Source organism: Thamnophis elegans, chromosome 12 (genome assembly GCF_009769535.1).
Source record: "Thamnophis elegans isolate rThaEle1 chromosome 12, rThaEle1.pri, whole genome shotgun sequence".
Taxonomy (NCBI): Eukaryota; Metazoa; Chordata; class Lepidosauria; order Squamata; family Colubridae; genus Thamnophis; species Thamnophis elegans.
This window is the reverse complement of record NC_045552.1, coordinates 33,650,035-33,674,859: the sequence shown is the minus strand read 5'-3', so window position 1 is coordinate 33,674,859 and position 24,825 is coordinate 33,650,035. Positions and strand designations below refer to the sequence as shown.

Sequence of the window (24,825 nt, the reverse complement as noted above, 5' to 3'; positions counted from 1 at the left end):
CGGAGCAACCACAGAGAAGGCCCTCCTCTGGGGAGCCGCCAGCTGACACTGTCTGGATGACGGCATCTGAAGGAGGCCCACTCTGTGGGATCTCAGCAGCCGTTGGGAGGTGTGTGGCCGAAGGCGGTCTCGCAGGTACCCTGGTCCTAAGCCATGTAGGGCTTTAAAGGTGATAACCAGCACCTTGAATTGCGTCCGGAGACCAATAGGAAGTCAGTGCACCTCGCGGAGGATAGGTGTAACGTGGGTGTACCTTGGTACACCCAATATCGCTCGCGCGGCTGCATTCTGGACTAGTTGCAGTCTCCGAACACTTTTCAGAGGTAGCCCCATGTAGAGCGCATTACAGTAGTCAAGCCTTGAGGTGACAAGGGTGTGAGTGACCGTTTGAAGTGCCTCCTGATCCAAATAGGGCCGCAACTGATGCACCAGGCGAACCTGCGCAAAGCCCCCCCCCCTGGTCACAGCCGACAGATGGTGGATCCAGGAGGACCCCCAAGTTGTGGGCCCTCTCTGAGGGGTGTAAATTCTCACCCCCCCCCCCCCCAGGATCAAGGATGGACTATCTGGACTGTCCTTCGGGGGCAGCATCCACAGCCACTCAGTCTTGTCAGGATTGAGTGCAAGTTTGTTCACTCCCATTCACATCCTGACAGCTTCCAGGCATCGGCACATCATGTCCGCCGCTACACTGAGCTGGCACGGGGCAGAGAGGTACAATTGCGTATCATCCGCATATTGATGGTAGTTAACCCCGTGCTGTCGAATGATCTCACCCAGCGACTTCATGTAGATGTTAAATAGGAGGGGGGATAAGATCGAATCATGCGGCACACCACATCTAAGGGGCCGAGGGGTTGACCTTTGCCCCCCCAACCAACACTGACTGTGACCTGTCAGAGAGGTAAAAGGAGAACCACCGTAAAATGGTGCCTGCCACTCCCACCTTTTCCAGCCATCGCAGAAGGATACCATGGACGATGGTATCGAAGGCCGCTGAGAGGTCAAGGAGCACTAGGATAGAGGAATGTCCCATATCCCTGGCCCACCAGAGATCATCGGTCAGTGCGACCAAAGCAGTTTCAGTGCTGTACCCAGGCCTGAAACCAGACTGAAAGGAATCTAGGTAATCCGCTTCATTCAAGGTCCATCGGAGTTGGAGCGCCACCACCTTCTCGACAACCTTCCCCAAAAAAGGAAGGTTGGAGACAGGACGGTAGCTCTTAAGAATAGCTGGGTCAAAGAAGGCTTCTTGAGGAGGGGTCTTACCACCGCTTCCTTCAAAGGTTGCGGGAAAGATCCCTCCTGTAAAGACGCGTTCGTAATCGTCTGGAGCCAGCTTCGTGTTACCTCTCTGCTGGTCGAAACCAGCCAGGAGGGGCATGGGTCCAGTAAACAGGTGGAGGCACTCATCGCTCCCATGGCCTTGTCCACTTCCTCAGGAATGACAAGCTCGAACTCATTCCAGGAAGTCTGATCAAGACTCTCCCTCGCATCTCCGCTGGTACTGCCCAAGTGGAGTCCAGGTCTGCCCGAATCTGAGTGATTTTGTCCGACAGAAACTGAATGAACTCCTCAGCTCTTCCCTGTAGGGGTTCCCCTACATCCTCACCTTTGTAGAGGGAGCAGCTGGGCGAGATTCTGCGGATGCAATAAGAGCGAAAAAATGTACACATTTTGCCGCCCGTATCGCCATTAAATAAGTCCTGATGAAGGTTCTTAATAGTGTTCGGTCAGATTCGGAGTTACTAGCCCTCCAGCGTCACTCTAGGCATCTCTTTTGGCGCTTCATCTCCTGGAGTTCCTCGGTAAACCAAGGTGCCCTCCTGGATCCACTGCTGCAGAGAGGCTGCAAAGGCGCAATCCGATCCAGTGCCTCAGCCGCCACAGCATTCCAGGCAGCGACCAAGGACTCTGTCAGATTGTGGACAAGGGAGTCAGGTATCTCTCCAAGCTCCTTCTGAAATCCCAATGGGTCCATCAGGCGCCTGGAGTGGAACCACTTAATCGGCTCCACCTCCCTGCAATGGGGGAGAGGTATCCCAAAGTCAAGCCTCAGCAAGGAGTGATCTGACCATGACAAGGGCGAGATCTCTATTCCCCTTAATTCAAGATCACATCTCCACTGCCCCGAGAGAAATACAAGGTTGAGTGTGTGTCCCGCTCTATGAGTCGGACCCTGAACTACTTGGGTCAAGTCTATGGTTGTCATGGAAGCCATGAACTCCTGCGCCCCGTCAGAGTGTTCACCTAGAGATGGCAGGTTAAAGTCCCCCAGTACCATTAGTCTGGGGAACTCCACCGCCAACCCGGCTACTGTCTCTAGGAGCGCAGGCAGGGCTGTTGTGACGCAGCTGGGAGGTAGGTACGTCAGAAACAAGCCCAATTGAGCCTCTAGGTCCAACTTCAAGAGGACCCCCCACAATCTCTGGGGCAGGGATCCTGCGAGGAACTAACGACCTTCGGATAATAACTGCCACTCCCCCACCCCTTTACTGGTGTCACGGTTGGTGGAGCACCTGGAACCCTTCTGGGCACATTTCTGAGAGGGGGACTCCTCCCTCTTGGCCCAGCCAGGTTTCAGTAATACATGCCAGGTCTGCCCTCTCGTCTAATATTAAGTCCCGGACGAGGGGAGCTTTATTTACCACAGACCTGGCATTTAACGACAGCAACCTGAGACCAGGGCCCTGATCTCCTCTGTCACCAGGTCCTTGAGTTGAGCTTGAGGGGCCGGAACAAGGGATTGCTGTGATGTAGTGAGCCCTTCTTCCCTGGTAATGGCAAGCCCTACAGCTCCTGTCATATCTGCCCCTCCCAGTCGTAACCGAAATGCTCCGACCCTCCCCCATCCCCGTAGACCCTCCCCCCTCCCCCATGGCCCCCATTCTTCCCGGCAGGCCGCACGTACCATTCATTATAGAACGGGAGGCGGATCCGCGCCCCCATCCACTTCTGCTTCTGCACTCAGTGGAGGGGGCTCCAGGCCGCATTCTCAGTCCTATCATATGTACCACACACACACTCTCCTCATACACACCCCATGATAATCATTAAAAAAGAATACAATAATATAATAAGTTAGTTAATATAAAAGTGGGTACATTCTCTCTTCATCCATACATTCATGCACTCAACAGACAGGTTAAAAACGCAGTTCTTAATTCCGCAAAGGCGGTTGGCGCAGGTCCGAGTGGCTGGGCCCAATAAAGATTTGGGAGGGAGAGTTCCTCGTTCTCTCTTTTCCCTCCTGCGAGGCCTGGAAAAGTGCAAAAAAATCTGAAAGTCTGAGGTGGCTGAGGCGGCTTGGGGGGGTGCCAGTTGGAAGGGGCACTGGATCCCCGTCTGAGTCTTTTTCGTTTTGCGTCGTCTCCTTCTGTGAGGGCCATATGACATGGGGCAAAACGCAAAAGCTACCGGCATGACAAAGGATCTCCATAGTCGTTGCAGCAGCCGGAGCGGCGAACAGCAAAAGTCCCTCGCGATGGTGTTGTCCGAGAGATCAAACAGAAGAGAAGAAGGAAGTGAGGCCACATTCGGAGCCAGGAATGGCGGCAGCCGAGGAAGACGGTCGCTCGATCCCCGGGTGCACCGACTCCCCAAAATGGTGACGCCGAAGACGAGATGGTCGGAGAGGCAGCGCCGTCCAAGGAGGCGCACCCGGGATAACAGCGGATGGCAGCAACAACAGCAAAAGAGAAATGTTTCTTGTTTCTCCGCTTGAAGTGAATGGATTGATTTTTTTCCTCTATTTTTTTACCACCTTATTTTTTGGCTTAAATTAAAATTCTCTTTTTTATTTTAACAAATTCTCCCTTCTATTTATTATTAAATTCTACCAAAGATAATTAAAAAATTTTGTTTTCCTTAAAATTGAGAAAAGTATGGAAAGTATGAAAAAGTGGAATCTGTCATTCGGAAGCCAGAGTCTAAAGTTCTTTCTTTGAAACAATGTATCCTTTGTTCATTCCTATTTGATCTTACTGACTTTGTAACTGAAGGGTTTACAACTTGCTTACAAAATTTGATAAAGAGTCAAGGGCACGAATTGCTTTTTGCAGGTGCTCTTGGAAAATATTTTGGCAAGAGAAGGAAAAGGAAAGAAAAAGATAAGAACTCTTCTCCTTTGAAGAGTACAAAAGAACTTGTGCTTAAGATTTTACATATATATATATAAATGTGTGTGTGTATATATATATATATACACACACACACACACAAAAGAAGCTTGGAAGGCTAGAGTGGCAGTGGTTATCAGACTCTTTTTTTCTTTTTTTTCTACTTCACTTTTTTTGGAAAAATTGATCAATATCCAGATGAGGAAACCTTAAAATTTCAAAACATCCTGGCTGGAATTCAAAATATTTTAGAAGGATTTGGGAGATTTGAGAAGAAGTTGGATAGACTATAGTTTATCACAGCAAAAGATGATGGGGTTGGAGCCCCAAAAATTAAAGAAGAGAATGAAAATATAGAAGATAAAGACAAGACAATAAATGAACTTATTAATGGAGCAAATATGGGTGAAAGTGGAAAGAAGGGAATATGGAAAAGTGAACTTGACAATTTGGAGCTTTATCCCAGATTTCAAGATACAGGAGGAAAAAAAAAAGGTGATAATAATGGAGTTAAGCGGAGAAACCTATTCAGAAATAAGTTTGACAACCAAAGACAAGCTAAGGTTAATAACAATTCAAGGGCAACGAGACTATTTGAGAGATCTTTCAAGCAATAAAGTGCGGAGAGAAGTTTATAAAAACTTTATAAAGGAGCTGAAAAGAGAATTGACACAACAACTGGCAAGAGAGATAAGACTGTTTTGCTACTGGAAAGATACAGATTGATAATGAAAGTTGACGATAAAAAGTTAGCTAATTTTTTGGTGATTAATAAGTAGGGATTTCAGTATTTTGTAGACTGTTTTAGATTATCATTGAATGTTTATTCGTTAACATATAATTAACTATGACAACAATAATGAAATGATAATCTTAATTAGTATAAGTAACCTGGCTATAAATTGTAAATTGGGACTTGGTGAAAAGACCTATAAATTTTATTAATAAATTTTTGTTTAGATCTTGTTATAAAGGTATAATTAATTTGGGTCTGAAGAGAGGAGATGTGATATAAATAGTAAATATTTTTTTTTGTTAACCACAATAATAACAAGGAAATGTTAATGGATATTTTTGGTGATTAATAAGTAGGAATGTTAGCATTTTGTAGATTGTTTTACATTCTTATTAATTGTTCATCTTGTTAACATATAATTAACTACGATAATAATAATAATAATAATAATAATAATAATAATAATAATATGATAACCTTAATTAGTAAAAATAACTTGGCTATAAATTGTAATTTGGGACTTCGGGAAAAGACCTATAAATTTTATTAATAAATTCTTGTTTAGAGCTTGCTATAAAGGTATAATTTCTTTTGGGCCTTATGAGAGCAGAGGTGATATAAATAGTAAATAATTTTTAGTTAACTACAACAATAACAAGGAAATGTTAATGGATAATGTTTAATGATATATATGTGTGTGTTGTACTAGTAAAAGCAAATTGGATATAAGCTTTAAACTGTGAGTTGGGGGGAAAGGGGGGGATACTTAGATATCTTACTAACTGACTTTGTTTCAGAATATGTTATAAAGATGTAATGTTATTGGAGGTTTATTGAAATTGCGAATGAATTCCAGTAGGTGGTTGTGTCTTTAAATACAAATGATTTTAGATAAAAGCACATTTAAATAATTGTAATTAAATGAGAATTGTGGTACAGTGATAGCAAAATACATTTTTTTTTTATTTAAAATGTACAACTCAATTTGAATGAAGTATATTTAATGATTGTGGAAGAAACGCACGAAATGTATTTGTAACCAATCAACAGGCTTTCTACAAGATGTAACAAAAGATTATTCTTTTTTTGTGTTTTTGTTTAATTAAAACAATAAAACTTTTTTTTAAAAAAGCAGTTGGCCAGCAATGACCACCTGTAGTTTTTAGTCTTTCGTGGAATCTATTTCCAAAAATATCATTCAAAATCAAGATTGGCAAAGGCTATCAACATTTTGGCCCTATCAGGCAAATTGACATTAAAAAGTCTATCATGCTGGGAGTCATCAATAGAAAAAGGAGAAGGGGACACCCTGGTACCTGTTGGCTGGACCATATAAAGCATGACACAGAAAGGCCGTGGTGGAGCTGAAGGAGGCTAAAGAAGCTTCTTGGATGAGAAGCAAAACATCATCAAAGAGAAACAAGAAAGTCCAGTTGATGCTTTGGGAAGGAGGCCATGTGAAGCAGAAGGGCATGGATAGTGGTCAAAGGTTGGACATGATTCAATGGCCGACAACTATGACAGGGTCTATTTCTTGGTCTGGTCTTCCTTGCAGGGCTTACATGACAACATATCTGGACAGTAACATGGTCCTCCATCTCAACGATTAACCACCCTTTACAAGGTTTCCCTGTTCAGTTGTGCCTGAATTTAGGGCACAATGCTCCTCTCCGTTTCTTAGCCAAGGGAGTCAGCCTTCTCCAAAGACGTATTCCTATGCTCATGTGGCCAGCATGACTGTACGCCGAGGCCCATGGGACTGTTACCTTCCCACAAAAATGGTACCTATTGATCTGCTTGTATCTGCCTGCTTTCGAACTGCTAGGGGAACACGAGCTGGAGCAGGAATGGGAGCTCGCCCCCTTGCAAGAAGCTCAGGTCTTGAAGCTGGACTGTCAGTTTTCCAGCTGAGAAACTCAGCGTCTTTAACCACTGAGTCTTTAGGAAAGTATATTTAGAACTGTAACTGTTAATTGTTCATTTCTTTTTTATGTTTTTTAAAGCAATTTTATGCCTCATTTTTGTTCGTACATGCATTACAGCTATTTTATTACTATATATGAGCTTTGTTTATTTTTCTGATTTTTAAAAAAGCAATTTAAAAAGTCTGTGTGTACTTTTCCCCATCCAATCCTTAATTCCTCCTCCCCCAAAGTGGAGACACAACTGGATAGCATCCATGTACTGGAGATACCTCACTCGGTGCCACAGAATGATCTCTCCAGTAGCTTCAAGCAGATGTTTCCCAGGAGAAGGACCAAACTTGGAAGACAAAGAGCTCAGACTTTCTATCCCCATACCTGGAACTGGCCATTCAGCAAGGAGAACCAACATTACATACCTCTTCCTCCTTCTACCTCTTGCAACCACCATAGGAGAATGGCATTGTGGATGGTACTGATGTAGCAAGCGTGGGGATCCTGATGATGTTACCTAGTTGGTAATGAGACATCTGCCAGACCCCTCAGTTCAACCTTAAGCTACAAATATTCTTTAGATCTAGGCAGATCAAGGAAGATCTATCACTACTCTCTCCCAGACCAGAAGAAGCCTTCCCTTCCACTACCCTAGGCCCATCAGAGGTGATCTCCAAGAGCAAGACATGCAGTTTCCATTGATACTAGACAGGTGAGTATTAAACAGTGAACTTCACACATTTATTCAAAATTCAGCTCATCTCTTAATTTGTTGAAATGGCTTAATTTGGAGTACCTGTCTCCTATTCCATTAAATTAAAAAAGCACATTATTCAGCCCTTATTATACCATTGCAATGTCTTTACTCAGACATCATCACTGATATAAAGGATGAAATTAGTGCTCATTTGCCTTGTGAATAAAACATAAATCATAACAAAAAGTTTGACCCATGAAGATGAGGTTTCACGGTATCTCAAAAACCTGAAGAGAGGAAATTTCAGGCTTTGTGTCCATCCATTCTTCATCAAAGGGGCTTCAACAAACTTCAACACAAAAAGCTGAGCTGTAATCTGTCCAGTTACACCAGATCTTCTGACTTGGACATTAACATACCTAATTGCATAATTAACTCACTGTCATCTTCTACACAATTCATCAAACCACACAATGACCAAATAGCCTGGATGTCCACAACATGGAAAGCCAAAATTCAGTCCAGCTAACCTTAGCATGCTGAATAAGTGTACCTCCTTGAACCTAGTCTGGCTTAGCAAGTTGTATAAACACCTTACCTAAGTTATTCAGTTCACCCCTCTTCACATAAGAGACTTCTTATAAACCACATTCCATAAATGTCCACAGTTAATGAAGTAATAATGTTGAGTAAGGAGAACCAAAGTATTCTTCCTGTGGTGGAAGTGGAAGTAGAAAATGTAACATGTTCAGTTCATTAAACATGTTTCTATCCCTTGCAACCTCTGGGCAGGCAGAGGCTTTCACTCTAGCAGGGCCTCATGTGGACCCCTAAGAAATCCCAAAGAAAGCCCTCCAGGATAAACCTCCCTCAATTGTATGGGGGGAGAAGGTGGCTGAGACACCCACCAGCCGAAGACGATGGGAATATGCTACTGTACTTATAAAAATTATCCCTTGAACTACCCGAACATGGAACAGGGAAATAACCATCAAAGGCTTAATAACAGCTGGATGATATTCAGTTCTGTGCAGCCATTACCAGATGAGTGAAAAATTATTGCTAAAAATTAAATGCTCGAACCTCTGTACAATCATGGTTCAGATCAGGGCCTTGCTTGACTTGATGGAGGAAGCCCTGGTTGAACCCTTCAATTGAAGAAATCAAATGCATAGACCAGCATAGGGTGAAGACATTAAAAGTTGGGTGTGACATCTTATTAGACATGTAATTTGTATATTTTTGTAGGCTAAAACATATGAAGAAATTGAGTACGTCTAGTCTAATAAAAAGAAGGACTAGAGGTGACATGATAACAGTCTTCCAATATTTGAGGAGCTCCTACAAAGATGAGCAATTCCGGCTATTTTCCAAAGTACCAAAAGGCAAGGCAAGAAACGATGGTTGGAAACTAACCAAAGACAGAAGCAATCTAGAACTAAAGAGAAATTTCCTAATGGTGAGAGCAATCAACCAATGGAACTGCTTGCATCCAGAAGTTGTGGGTGCTCCATCACAGGAGGTTTTCAGAAAGAGACTGGACAACTATTTGTCTGAGATGGTATAAGATCTCCTGCTCGAGCAGGGGGTTGGACTAGAAGACCTCTAAGGTCCCCTCCAACTCTACTATTCTATGGTCTAGAAATTAAAATGCCATCTTGGTACCTTTTGTCCAAGTTATCTTTCTAAATTTGAGGTGGTGCACATGGATTCCAGCCACTGACCAGAGTTCATTCTCAAGGCAGGTTTTCTTTTCCTTTTTTCAAAAACAAGCAATAAAAAACCACCGCTAGTTGCCAAACTGAAGCCGAAAGTCGGGAGGATAAATAGATCAGCTTTGTATCTTGGGCATTTGCCATGTACATTTCAGGCTTAAACTGAACATTTCTAGCTTTCTATATTCTCATTAAACTTGACACAAAGGCTAAAGAAAATATCTGAGAACTTCAGAGAAACAACAAAGGATTTAGCAGACGATGTCAAATTTCCACTTCTGCATTCTACTCCCTTGAAACGGACGTGCGAATGAATCCAAACTGATCAGTGAAAAGATAAAGTCAAAGGTTGCTTGTAGATTTTGGATGTTTCCACTTAGTTCTGATCAGCTTTACCAGAAAACATATACCACCCCCATGGAGTGCAAAGAGAAAAAAAACGCGGTTCCAATGAATACCAGCACTTTTGCAAAAAAAAAAAAAAAACATTGCAGCCATGACACTCACTTGCTTTGTCCAAAATGGAAAAGTAGAATGCCCAAATGAATACAGGTAGTCCTCAACTTACAACCATTTATTGAGTGACTATTTGAAATTACAACAGCACTGAAAAAAGGGACGATTGGTTTTCACACTTATGACTATTGCAGCATCCCGATGGTCAGGTGATCAGAATTTTGGACAGAGGGGGGAGGGAGGAGCCAACGTCGCGGCAACACATCGCACAGACCCGACAGTCCGGGTCCGTCGATGAAACTTTTGTCTTTAAACGGTCCAGTAGGACCTAAACCATCCCAAAGAGACGGTGACAGGGAAGCCAAAGCCTTGCTGGTCACAGGGACATCACAAAGTCCCTGTTTGACCCAAGGGTAGTGCTTCCAACTGAGGACAAACAGGCAACCCCCAAGCTGGCATAGTCGGAGACGGCTCCTGAAGGAAGAGACGAAGCGAAAGCATTCCATCTGGTGAGGTTTTTTTTTTCTTTTTTTACTTTCAGAAGATCCGTGTTAAGAAACTTATTTTTCTTAAAAAAATAATAACAACTAGTCTCCAAAGTAAGAATAAAGTGGCGATTTTGACACTTATTGGACTGCTACTAGAAAATTTCCTGCTCTAGTTAGTAGCGATGTTTTGTGGATTGAAGTAATTGCATTTCCTGTCCCGCTGCTTGTAGTCTATGGACTGATCTTTTTTTTTCTATTTTTTCCTTTTTACTACCCTAATTTTTTTTTGTTGGCTAAATTAAACTTCTTCTCTTACTTCAAAATTTTTTTCCTTCTATTGGTTAAAACTATATGAAAGATATTTCAGGGAAAGCAAAAAAAAACAACAATTGACTAATTATTGAATCTGCCACCTGGAAGCCAAAGTCTGAACTTTGTTTCTGTTTTGGATACAATGTATCCTTTGTTCTGCTTCACTTGGTTTCACTGACCTTGCAATGGAAGGGTTTGGAATTCGCTTATAATACCTGATAAGACTTAAAGCACAAAACCTGTTTTTGTTAGTGCTTCTGGTAAATATTTTGGCAAGAGAAGGAAAAGACAAGCAAGAATAAAAACCCTCCTATTTTAAAAACTTTGAAAGAACTGGTGTTTAAGATTCAAAATAAATACAGACACATTTCCTAAAATTTTGACAGGCTAGAGTGGCAGATTCCTTTTCCTATTTTTTTTCCTTTATATTTCTTTGCATTTTGAAAAATGGATCAATATTCAGAAGAAGAAAATCTAATAATCCAAAATATCCTGGCTGGACTTCAAAATATTGCAGAAGGACTTAAGAGATTTGATAAGAAATGGGTCTGTGTATGGGGTGCTACAGTTAAAGAGGAGTGGATTGGAGACCCAGAGTTCAAAGAAGAGAATGGAAACATAGAAAATAAAGATATGATGTGAGATGAATCCATCAATGGACTAAATACAAGCGAAAGTGAAAAGAAGGGAAGCTGGAAAAGTGTTTTTGACAACTTGGAGCCTTTCTTTCAACTTCAAGATGCAGGAGGGAAAAAAAGAGTGAAAAAGATGGAACTAAGAAGATAAATATATCCAGAAACAAGTTTGATAACCAAAGTTAAGCCTACGTTAATAACAATTAAAGAGCAATGAAACTACATGAGAGATCCTTTAAGCTACAGAGTGCGGACAGAAATGTTAAACTCTGAAAAGATTCTAATAAGAGAAATGACACAACTGCTGGCGAGAGAGAAAGGATTATTTTGCTACTGGAAAGACACTGGCTGATAATGCCAATTGATGATAAAAATTAGCTAGTTTTTGATGGTTAATAAGTAGGGATTTTAGTATTTTGTAGACTCTTATAGGTTATCATTGAATGTTCATATATCATGATATTAACAATGAAAGGATAACCTTAATTAGGATAAATAACCAAGCCACACATTGCAATTGAGTTTTGGTGGTATGATAAAGCCTATAAATTTGTGTTTCAGACCTTGCTATGAAGCTATAAATAATTTGGATTAGAATAAGAAGTGATGTGACGTAAATAGCAAACAATTGTTTTCTTTTCTTTTCTCTGTCTTTCTCTAATTACAATAATAAAAGGGAATGTTAATGCATATCTTTGAGATTATCAACTAGAAATTTTAATTTGGATTAGAAATGGCAAACAATTGTGGTTTTTTTTCTCTGTCTTTCAACTATAAAAACAAAAGGGAAGGTTAACATATACTTTGGTGATTATTAACTAGAAATGTCAACATTTTCCCTTTTCTCTTTAGATTGTTTTAGATTTTAAATGGTCATTTTGTTAACACATATTAATAGATTGTTGTTTAGAGATTGTTGCTTTTTGCGTTTGTGGAGAGAAGAGGAGAGAAAAATGTAAATAACCCCTAGTTAACTATAAAAATAATAAAGATATGTTAGAGAGAGGAAATGTTAGATGTCCTACCAATTGACTTTTTCTTTTTCTTAGAATATGTTATAAAGATATAAAGATATGGCAGATTGACTGGAACTGGGGGAAGGGGAAAAAAATGCCAGCAGGTGGCTGTGTTTTTGAAATCTTAACTAAATGAAAATTGTGGTATGGTGATAGTAAAATATATAAATTTTTAACATATACAATTTAAACTGAATGGAATATATGTGCTTGTGGATAGAACGCACGAAATGTACTTGTGACCAATGGATACGCTTTCTACAAGATGTAATGAAAGATTATGCTTTTCTTTTTGTGTTTTTTCTGTAATAAAACTAATAAAAAAATTTTATTTAAAAATTTTTGGACAGAGGGGACGGCTGGTTTGAAAGTGGGGTCAAAGAGGCCATCGATGTCCAAATTGAACAGAGGGGGAGAGATACGACATCATCTATCTCCAGTCTACAACACAGTCCTTTCAGCAGTTCCAAGAAGGCTCTCCCCCCCCCCCCCCGATTTGCACCACTCAGGTGACCCTGAGGACAGAGACAAACCTCCAGGTGGCCTCAAGTACTCTCTCAAAGGATGCAAAGGACCAGCTGTCTTCAAGGAGTATCAATCCTTCCATTCCCCACTCTCCAGTCAGAGCTGAAGAAGCTTCTGAGATGAGAAGCGAAACGTCTTCAAAGAAAAACAAAAAAGTCCAGTTGCCACAAGAAAAAGCACCTTTGGGACAACCAGGACCTGGAGGACTGAGAATCTCCATAGACAAATTCAGGTACTTGACAACTAGTGTGTATTTATGATGGCTGCAATGTCTCAGGGTCACATGATTTCCTTTTGCGACCTTCTAACCAGCAAAGTCAATGCCAGATTCACTTAACAACCGTGTTACTAAGTTAACCACTGTAGTGATTCATTTATGAATTGTGGCTAGAAAGATAATAAAATAGGGCAAAATTCACTAAGCAATTTTCTTGCTTAGCAACAGAAATTTTGGGTTCAGTTGTGATCATAAATTGAGGACTATTTATATGTTTCAACTGAACACAGGTCAGAATGTGCCAGAAACAATGCTCAAAAATGAAAGCTGTTGTGATCAACATTACGTTAGCAATACAGGGGTAAAACATGGCCTTCAAAACCCATCTGATTAGACAAACCTACAAAATTGGAAAACTGGAAAAGATTTAGATTAAAAACCCAGCAAAGTGAATGTGATGGTGCTGGTAGGGAATGTTTCTAGAAAGTACCAAAACAAATTATCACCAAGAAAGACCATCTTGCCCTCATGTGGAGGCATTTAAGATATCGAAACCGTAAAGATCTCCTCCCCAAGAAGGAAAGCAGGACTTTTACTCTTGGGGGGAAAAAAACCAGTCTCTGAGAATAAATAATTTTGGTTTGCTGGTTTGTTTTTTTCAAACATTCCCACATTTCCTGTCCCTTGGCATCTTCTTTGCCTTGCGTGCTGCTGTTATTGGTGTTTCGTCCATGCTGGAAGCAATAGCCACTTTGCAATTTGTAGAACATGTGTGCAAATAAAATGACGACCTTGAGTAAACTGCACATTGCCCTCTCAGCTATTTTTCTTCCCTTCCTTCCTCACAGCGTGGTTTTCCCTTCATCAAAATTTGCTAATACAGTTGCAAAGGGGTTCATGCAAGCCCAAAGCCCTGAATCTTTTCCAGAATTTTGGAGACGAAAGAGCTTGAAAACCTTATTAAAAATAAAACAGGCATTAAGCCATCGTGGTTAACCTTTAGTGCAAAGGCAGGGCTACACCACAGATGGAAGATAAGGGCAGAAGGGGAGATTTCCAGCAGAGGAAGTGAAAAGGGGAAAGGACAGGTCTTCTCCAACTGGCAGATCTGTACATATAGTCAGACAACCATCCTGGAAAGCTGAATCACTCTGGAGTTGCGCAAGTTGCACAATCCAATTGTGACTCATCCATCAGAACGAGAAACTTCCTGTTCTGGAAGTTATACAAGTTGTCCTTACGACCATTCACTTAGCGACTGTTCCAAGTTACAATGGTGCTGGAAAAATTACTTATGACCAGTCGTCACACCTAACAACTGTCACAGGTTCCTATAATTGCACGATTGTGATTTGGGCACTTAGCAATTGGCATGCACCTATGACATGTGCAGCACCTTGGAGCACATGTGGTCTCAGCATTTTTGCAGGCAATCCCAGCCGTGACCCCCACCCATTTTGTCCAATATGAAATTGTTGACTTCTGACAAGCAAAGTCAATGGGTGAAGCCAAATTCACTTAACTACGGTGGCAAAAAAGGTGTAACTTCAGACACAATCCCATGATGACTCATTTAATGACCACATGGTTTAGCAACAGAGGTACTGATCCCGGTTGTGGTTCTAAGTTGAGGGTTACCTGTATATTCAGCAAAATCTGCTACCCTTCGGTAAATAGGGAAGCAAAAGACCAGGGATGCAAAGAGAAGTTTCTAAAACAAAATTGAGGGTCAAAACATGCATAGACTTTAGCGTTGCAAGGGCAATTTTATTTACAGAATAATTTCTTTTATTTAGAAACATTCTAGGTTCTCAGATCAGAGCCAGTTTGATACCAATGTCTGAGGAGGAGAGAAGTGTGCTAAAAATGGAAGAACTGGAGGTTTCTGAAAATAGATTGAATCTGCTGCTATTGGCTTCAGCAGTCCAAGTCTGGCCATGTTGCTCTAATTACAAAAGAGGAAGTCCTCCCTCAACCCAGAGTTTCTCTTTGTCCATTTTCCACCTCTCCTGCAGATGGTCCATCTCGACCTTGCACCTTAAGGATGGTCCTCTTGGGAGGTCCACTTTATAAATGTCAGGCTGGGCAGCCATAAATAAATAAACACATGAATGAATGAATGAACGAACGAACGAATGAGAAATCCAGCAGACTTGTCCCAAAGAAAACTAAAACAGTGCCTTATGTGAGCAAAGAATTTTCTTTCCAAAACCAAATATGTCACGGATTAAAAACCCTGCATTCGCCACTACAGGGAAGAAGGTAGGCAATTAATTCAAGATTAAATGGCAATTATGTCCCATGTGCAACCCAGGAGAATGTCCACATTTCTCACCAAATGGAAGAATCGGGGGCACGGTTCCTCTGTAAATCAGTGTCCCCTTCCTCACTGGATTGTCATGGCTTGCTCAAAGAAACACACAAACATTGGCAGATAATTCCCAGTGCAAGAGACTCTCCCCCTGGCTTATGACTCTCTTTGCAACCTGGCACAATCTGGAGCTCAGCTTTGGGGGAATAAACCCAGCTCCCCCCTTCTTCCTGAGTCTTCCTTCACTCAGCCACACAAAGGTTACAATCCTTCAGAGCATTTTCTTCCAAAGACTGCACAGTCTAAAAGGGAGCTTCATCTGAGCATATCGATGCTAGTCTGCACCCCTTTTAAGTCTCAAAAGCAGAAAACATCTGGGAAAGGCATTTTCTCATTTTGGGCAAGGCGCTGAAACTCAGCCTGCTATAGGTAAGCATAGGGCGAATGAGACACATAAACATTTTTCTAGGATACGAATGGCCTGTTCCAAAATTTCAATCCAAACCAGCTGAGATCATTTTAAAACTACCAGTTCTCCTTGCAGAAAGAAAATCTCCCCCATACATTATTTGGTAATGAATCGCTGGAGTTATTTTACGTTCCTGGTTCCTAAATGCCTGAGTTCAAAACAAGGCACAACAAAACAAATCCTGTCAAGTGATTAAAAAAATGAGAAAGGGATCAATCAGACTCTCTTAATTCCTCAGTGGTTTCCAGAATTCCAGGCCAACCTGCTTGGATGCTACAGCCTGAAGCTCTGCAACGTTTCTCCAAAGACAACTGAAAAGGCTTCAATAGGATTAATCCCTTAAGTGATGCTGCATTCATTGGTGGAGGGAAAAAGTTATCAATTTCATTATATCAATAGCAACCAGGTCTTACTCCAAAGCAGGGATGCAAATTTCTTGGGTTCTAATCACACATGGGCAAATAAAGGATTCAATTAATTCAATTCAAATGCCAAATGCAGCGCAAACAAAACTATGGTATGGGGAAATGAAGCAGTTAGAAACTTGCATTCCTGCCTTTCTTCTTTAGTGATGTTCACACTGTCATTTTTTCCCAAACAAGGAACTCCAGCTACTGCTATATTTGATGTGAACACCTTCGTCCCCTTCCTCCTCCCTCTTCTCTGCCCAGAAGGGAGTTTTTCTTTCTTCTAGATATATCCAGGAATTGGCAATTAGTAATTACCACGATAATAATTTATGACATTCCCTTCCAAGATCCCAAGATCCACCATGATGGTTGAAAGCAGAACCAGTTGCTCTTTGCAAAAAAAAATCTCAGTATGGTTTTCTCCCCCAGAAAGCACCCATGGACCCCATGGGGTTTACCCGATGGAAGAAGACCAAAGCTGCAAGGAAATACCAGCGCTTCCTCCCACTCACTTCATTAAGGTGCACATCAAAACTCTGCTCGTGATCTCATTTCCATCACAATACTTGCTCAATAGCCTCACTCATTTTCTTATGATTTTTTTTTAAAGAACCCTGCTGAAATGCAAGATTCCTTCTTCCAAAACTATGTACTTAAGTGGGAATTCAGTTTAATTTAACAATTTGGAAATAATTGAGCTAATGCTCTTCTTTCTAATGCTCTACTTTGTAAAGGATTTTCAAAGCTTTAAGCAGACAAGACCGACTCGGAATGAAACTACAGAGGAAATGCAACTACTAGCTCACAATATACTCTCCTGAAAAGCCGTTATGTAGAGGAGGCAGCTTAGTATAGATCCAGCCTAATATGAATTCAGATTGTTTTACCACCTTATCACGACTGCTCTGTAAATCACTTCACACCTTTTGAATTCAATAATGCAGTTTGGGACTACAATTCAGCACACATTAATCAAGAAGTAACCACTGGATATCATGGTGTTTCTTTTGAGCAAATGTGCAAAGGATTATATAACTGAAAAATAATATAATCACTAGAAGAAGAAAGTCTCTGTTCAACATATACAAGGAAAGCAAGTTGTCCGTTACTGCAGAAGCTCATGTTCCCCAAAAGAAAAGAAAAGAAAGCAGAGGAGAAGGGGGGGAAACCCACAACATGGGATGCCAAAATAACGTCTAAAAGCCAAGGTTTGAGAGAGAACCATAAAGAATAAAAATATTTGCCGGTGATTAGTTATCTAGGAGATAAAACTGTTCCTCTTCCCCAAGGAGAAGTTAGGTACCAGGGAAGATTCACCAAAGAAACAACTCCTCTTCCAATGCTTCTAAGACCATCTATATTTAGGCAACAGCAAATAAATCACTACAGCTCCAGAAACAGGGCAGCATTTCCCTGGAAAGGAGTGCTTGACAAAAAGCCAAACGGATCCACTCTGGCTGAGGCTAGCCACAGAACGTGACACCATCTCACTAGGGTTCAATGGTGGACATTGTCCAAAGGCAGGACGCCAATCGGATAGTCCTGATGCTTCGCTGCCCGCTCCAACCCCAATGAAAAGTGAAGGACCTCCACCCCTTCCTCTCACAAGGGAGAAAATTGCTTTAGGCCACCAACCCATAAAGCTGTTACAAGCCCATAAAAAAAATCCAGCAACAACCCCCAAGCAATTATGGAGTTATCCTACACAAGGGATCCTTACATAGGCTCCCATCAGGAGAACTCACCCTTCTATTCCATCCCCCTTGCACAATCAAGATTTGTGAATGAAATACATTGAATTCCTCTCCTGTCCAGCCCACAATTTTCAAACCCAAAGGCATCAAGAGCAAACCAAGCCCCCCCACCTTTCCCTTCCCTACCACCCCCAAGAGCTGCCTCCCACCCAGGGAGCTGTACCCACAAAGCAAGCCAAATCAGACCTGAAAAGCACCTCCAAGCAAGCAACCATGCAGTCTTCACCCACCGCACGGAGAGAACAGAAGCCTCTCCTCTCCTCTTGAATCCAGCACCCCTTACATTGTGCAGATAATGAAAAGGCAAAGGAGGCGGTTGGGTGGGGAGACAGAACAGACAAAAGCCATCCACAGTGGCTGCTACCCCTTAAAATAAATGTTACTGGATGAAGAAGACTTACATTGATTTGGGGCAATTTTCCTGCTGTCATTATACACAGCGGTCGGGCTGTGTACTGAAGGCCAGATCCAAAAAGAAATCAAAGAACATTCTGAACAGAGAGAGAAGAACGTAGGGACAGCCAGAATGCGGCTTTTAAGATCCTTAAGAGGAAAGCGTCTCTCTTAGCTTCCAATGGACTCACTCTCCTCCCCCCCAACACTCATGCATACCAGAGAGAGAGAGAGAGGGAGAGAGAGGGAGGGAGGGAGGGAGGGAGAGAGAGAGAGAGCCCTTGCAGGCAGAAAGAGTAGGACATTGTGAAGCCAGCTCTCTACTCACTGCCTGAAATGGGGGGATCAGCAGCAAATCCTCGCCGGTGCTTCTCCTCCTCGGCAGTGGAGAGTTTTCATTATCTAGCTTTTAATTCCAGGACAGTAAACACCAGACCAAAATATCGTGGCGATTTCCCATCACTACCACCCCTCAGCATGTGAAATTCAAAACCTAGCTGGTGAGGAGGAGGGGGGATGCATAAGAAAAGACTGGTCAGGACAGGAAAGAGAGATCCAGGACAGCACTAAGAATAAAAAATAAAATTAAAAGAGCATCTACTCCATCTTTTGAAAAAAGGCAGCTTCAAGCACACCATCTGCGGATTTTGCACCTGGGTTTTGCACAGATGATCCAGAAATGGGGAAATGTGACTTTCCTTCCCCTGAAGAACCTGGAGAACTGGGAGGATGCAAAATGTGGTTCTGTGATCTATAAAGGGACCTAGAGTGTAAAAGCACTGGATTGCAGCTAAGGAGAAATGGATTCCTCCTTTCCCCCTCCCCTCCCCCTCTCACCCCCCCCCCCCCCAAGCCATACAATGATACAGGAGTTGCTATGATACACTCAACAGCCTCCTGCTTGGAAATGGCAGCCAATAATTTTAAGGCTGCTTTAAGGAGGCACTCAGGCATTGATGGTTTCCAGCTGCAACATGCAGGCAGCCTTAGTTATTAGCTGGGCTCTTCATCTCTTGCATTACTGTTGTCGGGAGGAAATCTCCACCAATTCAGCATCCGGTTCTGTGTGGGACTCAGCTCACTCTCCCCTTCCACAGCCTCTCCGCCTCTGACTTAACCCAGGCAGGGTATACAAAGTGGGGAAAAAGCTGGGGAGGGGGAGAATATTGGGGTTCTGGATTAATCCTAATTGTGCCACAGAGCAAATGTCCAATTTTGGAGCCCTTTCCAAGGCCAGAAAGCAAAAACTGAAGTCTGCAGGAGAATTCAGGGAAGATTTGAGATCGAACCACCTCAAGGATTAATTTTCAGGGTTGTGTTTCCCTGCTGCAAAGAGAAGGCAACCAAAAAGAAGCTCTTTTAGCTTGTAGCTACATTTGGACCACCAAAGATTTACTTTTCCAATTCCAAATGACCAGATCCAGTCTTCAGGGGCCCCTCTACCTTTACAAATGGCCTTTAACCAGAAAGCCTCGTTAACTTCAGGAATTCTTTCTTTAGGCCAAGGTGAGGATTTGGAATCTGTTGAGACAGGATGCTGTGCAAAGCTTTCCACAAAGTTTCATCCACCCTCAGAGTATTCTGCCGTTACTATTAGCCCTATTAGTTAGAAGATGACTACAGAGCTACTGTTCATCTGTCATTGTGAAAGCCAAACTCTGGTACATTGTCTGTTTTTTGACCATTGTGGCTTTGGGGCTTCTCTAAAACTCAGGTTGAATTGACAACAGGAGCTGGCAGTTTGCAACAATGCAGAAGCTTTAGAATTTCAATTCCCATGTTCCTTTGCCGCTGGTCCTGCTGACTGAGAGTGATGGAGGCCAGGAACCAAAGCGCAGGGAGGAAGGCCGCAAGCTGTTTTCCACACATCAATATTCCTTGACCCAATTAAGACTCTAGATTTCTTTGTTTCTGCTTTGTCTCATCTAACTCCCTGGCTTTCCAGTCACATGCAGTTCAACAACATGTGTAAACTCCAACATTTTGGATATTTGATATTTGCTTGTCAGAAAGTTGCAAAAGGGGATCATGTAACCCTGGGATACTGCAACCGTCATAAATATGAACCAGTTGCCAGGCATCCGAATCTTGGTCACATGGCCATGAGGATGCTGCAATAATCATAACTGTGGAAAAAACGGTCATAAAGTCACTTTTTAAGTGATGTAACTTTGAATGGTTATTAAATGAACTGTTGTAAGTCAAGGACGACCTGTATCCTAGAACATACCTTACTCTCAAGCAAGAGAAGCAGCATGCCTGCCTGTAGCCATCAGCTAATCTACATCTCTAATTTAACATACCTAAAATTGTCTGATTTTGCTGAAATGCATCCCACATAATCCTCCTTCCAAAGGGCTCCCTGAGGTGTAAAAAATGATAGAATGCTACAAACATACACACACATACACACACACATAAACAAACACACACACACAATTGCCCACCAACATGATGCTGATGGTAGCACTGTTTCATCACCACGCACATCCCTAAAACAATGTTTTTGGGCCAACATGTTCAGCACTAATGTTATGGACAGCAGTAACATTCTGAGATATCCTTCCTTCTTCCAACTCCTCCACAGCTCTGACCAAATCTCCACCAATCCAAGATCAAAAGAAGAAACATAATCAACTTTTTCCTAAAAAAGAGAGGTCACACTAATTTGTTTAATTTGCCATTTGTCTGAAATGGTATATGGTCTTTTGTTCATGCAGGGGGTTGAACTAGAAGACCTCCACGGTCTCTTCCAACTCTGTAATTCTGTGTTAAATTCTATGTCTATATTAATAAATAGGGGGGCAAGAAGAGAGAGATAGTATGTAGATATTTTTAGAAAGGTTTACTAGAAGCCCAAGTCCTTGCCAATTCAAACTGTATCTTCTATTACAATAATAGTTGTCAAGTCCTTAAGCAATCATTGCTATTATCAACAGCACCCAGCCATAGGCAGATTGGTGATTCAGATCTCTTTAGGCACGCAGCTTCTAACCTTCCTTCTGGCTCTAACAGCTTAAGACGCTTATCTATTTTTTACTTATTTCCAAACACCCTTTATTTGAAATTGCAGAAAATTCAGACTGGTCCCGGTGTTTACCATCACCTTCCCAACACGAAAGAAAAGTTGGAAATTGAGATAACACTTCAAAATTTACGAAAAATTTATGAAAATTAAAATTAAAAATGTTTATTTAAACCCTTCCCTTCCATTTGTGCCCACCACTACTAAACATAGTTTAATAATTTGTACTTTAAACTGATGATTGCTGCTACCTTGTATTTAAATCCTAAAAACAAAAAAAACAAAAAAAACATTTTCCAGATGCTTAAATCTGCCCTGCTCTGTGTTACATTGTCTATAGGGAAGCCATTCCTGGTTGTATCTGGTTAGATTTATATTTATGACAACCCTGATCATTTATGGTAGAAAAGGGATAATTTGGAAATGTTTGCTCTGCAGCAACACCAGGGGAGATATTTTTGAAATATTTCAAAAGGAAAAGGCAACAGTACCCTAAATTGGAGGAGAGGCATACCACCTAAAGTAATGCCTTCACTGCAACCCACATGGTTTTCCTGTGCATCCCTGCTACTCTAAACTCTTTGACATGTGTGATATACTTCTCCTTTTAGGACCACTTTTAACAGAAAAATTAGTGGGCATCTTTTACCTGGTGTCACGCAATTCATCTTTTCCTTATCTGGTAAGATGCAATTTGAGACTTCTGTTCTGAATGAAATCAGGGTCAATTAAAGTCAGCCCTTCTGGTACTAGATTACTTTTGCAATTGGTCAAGATTTGCATCTTATCCCCTCCCTCCGCTCTTTTTATTTTAAAAAGGATGAAAAGGGAAATTGTTAAAAAAAAATCAAAACCCTATTTTTTCTACTCATCTGTGAAGGTGGAAACTTGCAACAGCAGCTTGTTGCATTTTCAGCCTGTTGAGGCGAGTAACATGGGAGGATGTTGGTAGATTGGGGATTCAAGTCACGCTGTCAAGGCAACAGAATCAAACAAGATACACACACTTACACAAACACATACACCACTTTGCTAATGCCCAATCCCTCAACTGTGGCTCAAGCTGTTCACCATGTTCCCTTTCCTGTAGCATCTCTCAGTGCAAGCTCTTGTAGCCTTCACTTTGAAGACATTTTCTTGGCAAACTGGATATTCAATGTATAGACATATATAGATACATATGTACACAAAAGTACATATGTATACATTACCAAGGGTTTAAGTACTGTTCTTTTACATCAGGTCATTTTGATAGATAGATCAATAGATAGACCTATGAAAATGATTTGATGTGAAAAAAGAGTATTTAAACTCTCCCTTATATATGCATTATATGTGTATACACAACACACATACAAACAAAATCCGCCACTGATCCTGCCTAAAAGAGAATGCAAAAGAAGCCAGCAGCTGTCCTTCAAGACATTTAACTAGGGTAGACCACTGAATCCCCTCGTTTTTCAGAGTCCGCCTCCTAAACCCGAACAAAAGGTAACTAGAGGGGTTGCTTTCATACAACGGGATAACCGCAACCCACTTTTAACCAGGGGAACGCAAGCTCGACAGTGAGCCCCAAGGCAGTTCCCGCCCACGTCGGAGGTCGCGCCAAGGCAGCTGTGTGGCGGCCGAGCTCAGCCGACCTGCATGCAGCACGTGCGCACGTCCCCCCGGAGGTACGTGTGCAGGCACGCTCCCGTGTACTATGCAGACATGCAAGCACGCCCGGCGGAGTTTGCCGCGGGGGAGGGAGGTTCCAGATTCCCGAAGGCGAGGCCGTAGGCGGCTGAGGACCGCGGAGCCCGCCGGCCCATCGCCACCCCAACCCACTCCCACCCGTCCGGCACCAGTGGGGACCCGGCGGAGACGAGAGCGGCGAACGAGGCAGAAGTTACCAACGTCACAAGCTCACAGCGAGGCCATGTTGAATCGCGCGGCTGCTCCGAGCCCCCGCCGCGCAGCGAGGCCCCGCCGTAGCGGGCCCAGGAGGCTCCTCGTCGGCGGGCGGCGGGCGGGCGGAGTCAAGCGGGGGGCCGGGGACGGTGGCGGCTGATGCCGGGAGGGCTGCCGCCTCCAGCCCGAGGAGGAGCGGGGGGCCGCGGCAGGGCAGGGCAGGTGCGGAGAGGGAGACACGCGCCCGTCCTTCCTTCCTTCCTTCCTTCAGCGGGTGCCCAGGAAGAACATGAGGATCACGTTGACCAGCAGCAGCAGCACGATGACGGAGAAGACCACCACCGTCTGGACGTCCAGGGTCATGGTGCAGTGCAAGACGCTGTAGTGCTCCAGGTGCGGCGGGGCGGGCAGGCCGGGCGCTGTCAACCGCTGCTCGGCCAGACTGTCCATACAGCCACCATGCTCGACGGCAGCCGGCTGCGAAGAAATGGCCCGCGGCTCTCGCTGCCGCCGCCGCCGTGGGGGGACGCAGGCAGGGAGGGGGGCTGCTGCCGCCGCCGCCGCCGAGGGAGGCAGGGAGGGGGCGGCGGGCGCGCCGCCGGGGGCTCGGGAGGGAGCCGCGGGGGCCGGCGGGGACGCGCGCGCGCTCCCTGCCTCGCGTAGATCCGAAGCCGCCGCCGCCGCCGGGCCAAGTCCAGCCAAGACGGGGAGCGCGCGCCGGGCAGGGAAGCGGCCGCCAGTCCGGCGCTCCCCGGGAGGGTCTTCGCCTCCGCGGACGCTACCTTCGCGCTCTTGGTCGGGACAGATCCCTTTGGCGACCCCTCGGGAGGAAACGGTTCGCTCAAATGCGATCCTGCGAGGTTTTTTTGCGGGGGGGGGGGGAAGAGAAGCACCCCCCATCTAAAACCTGTCTTTCATCCATTAATCCATCCACATTACTTGTCTATCATTTATCGCATACCTACCTACCTACCTACCTACATACATACATACATAGATACATATAATCTAGCTATCATTTATCTACATCTGTCATCATTCTCTCTCCTCCCTCTCTAATCATCTCTCCTACTAAAAACTAGGCTCAGAACCAGAAGATGCTATTTTTCTATCCACAGGTTATTTCTAGCAGGGGAAAAACTTTCAGTCATATGACACACACAGCCACGCATATAGTGACAAAACAGCTTCAACTGGGAAGAGACCCATATGGAAAGCTGTGAAAGACCTGGAAGGCTAGCACGGATGATGTTACCTAGTTGGGTAATGAAACGTCTGCAAGAAAACAAGCTCAGAGAGCACCTAGGAGCTCTCATTTCAATCCTGAGCTACAAATATTCATTTCTATTTGTCACTCATTTGTATGTTGGAATATGATATGATGTGACACAGCTGAAACAAAGACTGCCCTCATCAGTGGCCATGTCATCACTGGACATTGTCTTTAGAAGGAAGCATGCTTTAAATTACCATAGTTAAAACACACAGAGGTCGCTGGACTATCAAAATAAGAGGCCCCCACAGACATTTCAAGTTACTTCTAGCACAGGGGTGTCAAACTCAAGACCAGATCTGGCCCACAGGGCCACCCTGGAAACAGTGAAGGACTGCCCATGGCGCCTCTGTCAGTGAAAACGGGCCTCGAGAGGGCCCCAGGCGGCCCTCCCAACCTCCATTTTTGCTGGCAGAGGGTTGCAGGAGACCATCCAGACTGAAATAGGAGCTTGGGAGCCCATTTTCAC

The 24,825-nt window shown here is 43.3% G+C and overlaps 1 protein-coding gene across 10 annotated transcripts in view; it reads right to left on the bottom strand.

Moving 5' to 3' along the window:
* ARHGEF9 (Cdc42 guanine nucleotide exchange factor 9) overlaps window positions 1-24,825 on the bottom strand; it is a 384,837-nt gene that overhangs the window by 162,994 nt on the left and 197,018 nt on the right. The window contains exon 1 of one of the 10 annotated variants that reach the window (XM_032228185.1): window positions 23,103-23,631. The exons of 8 other annotated variants lie outside the window; for them this stretch is intronic. The gene's annotated coding sequence lies outside the window, so the exon portion shown is untranslated. Of the gene's footprint in view, window positions 1-23,085; window positions 23,632-24,825 lie in introns of those variants that run through there. One more of the 10 variants, XM_032228186.1, reaches the window with a different exon arrangement.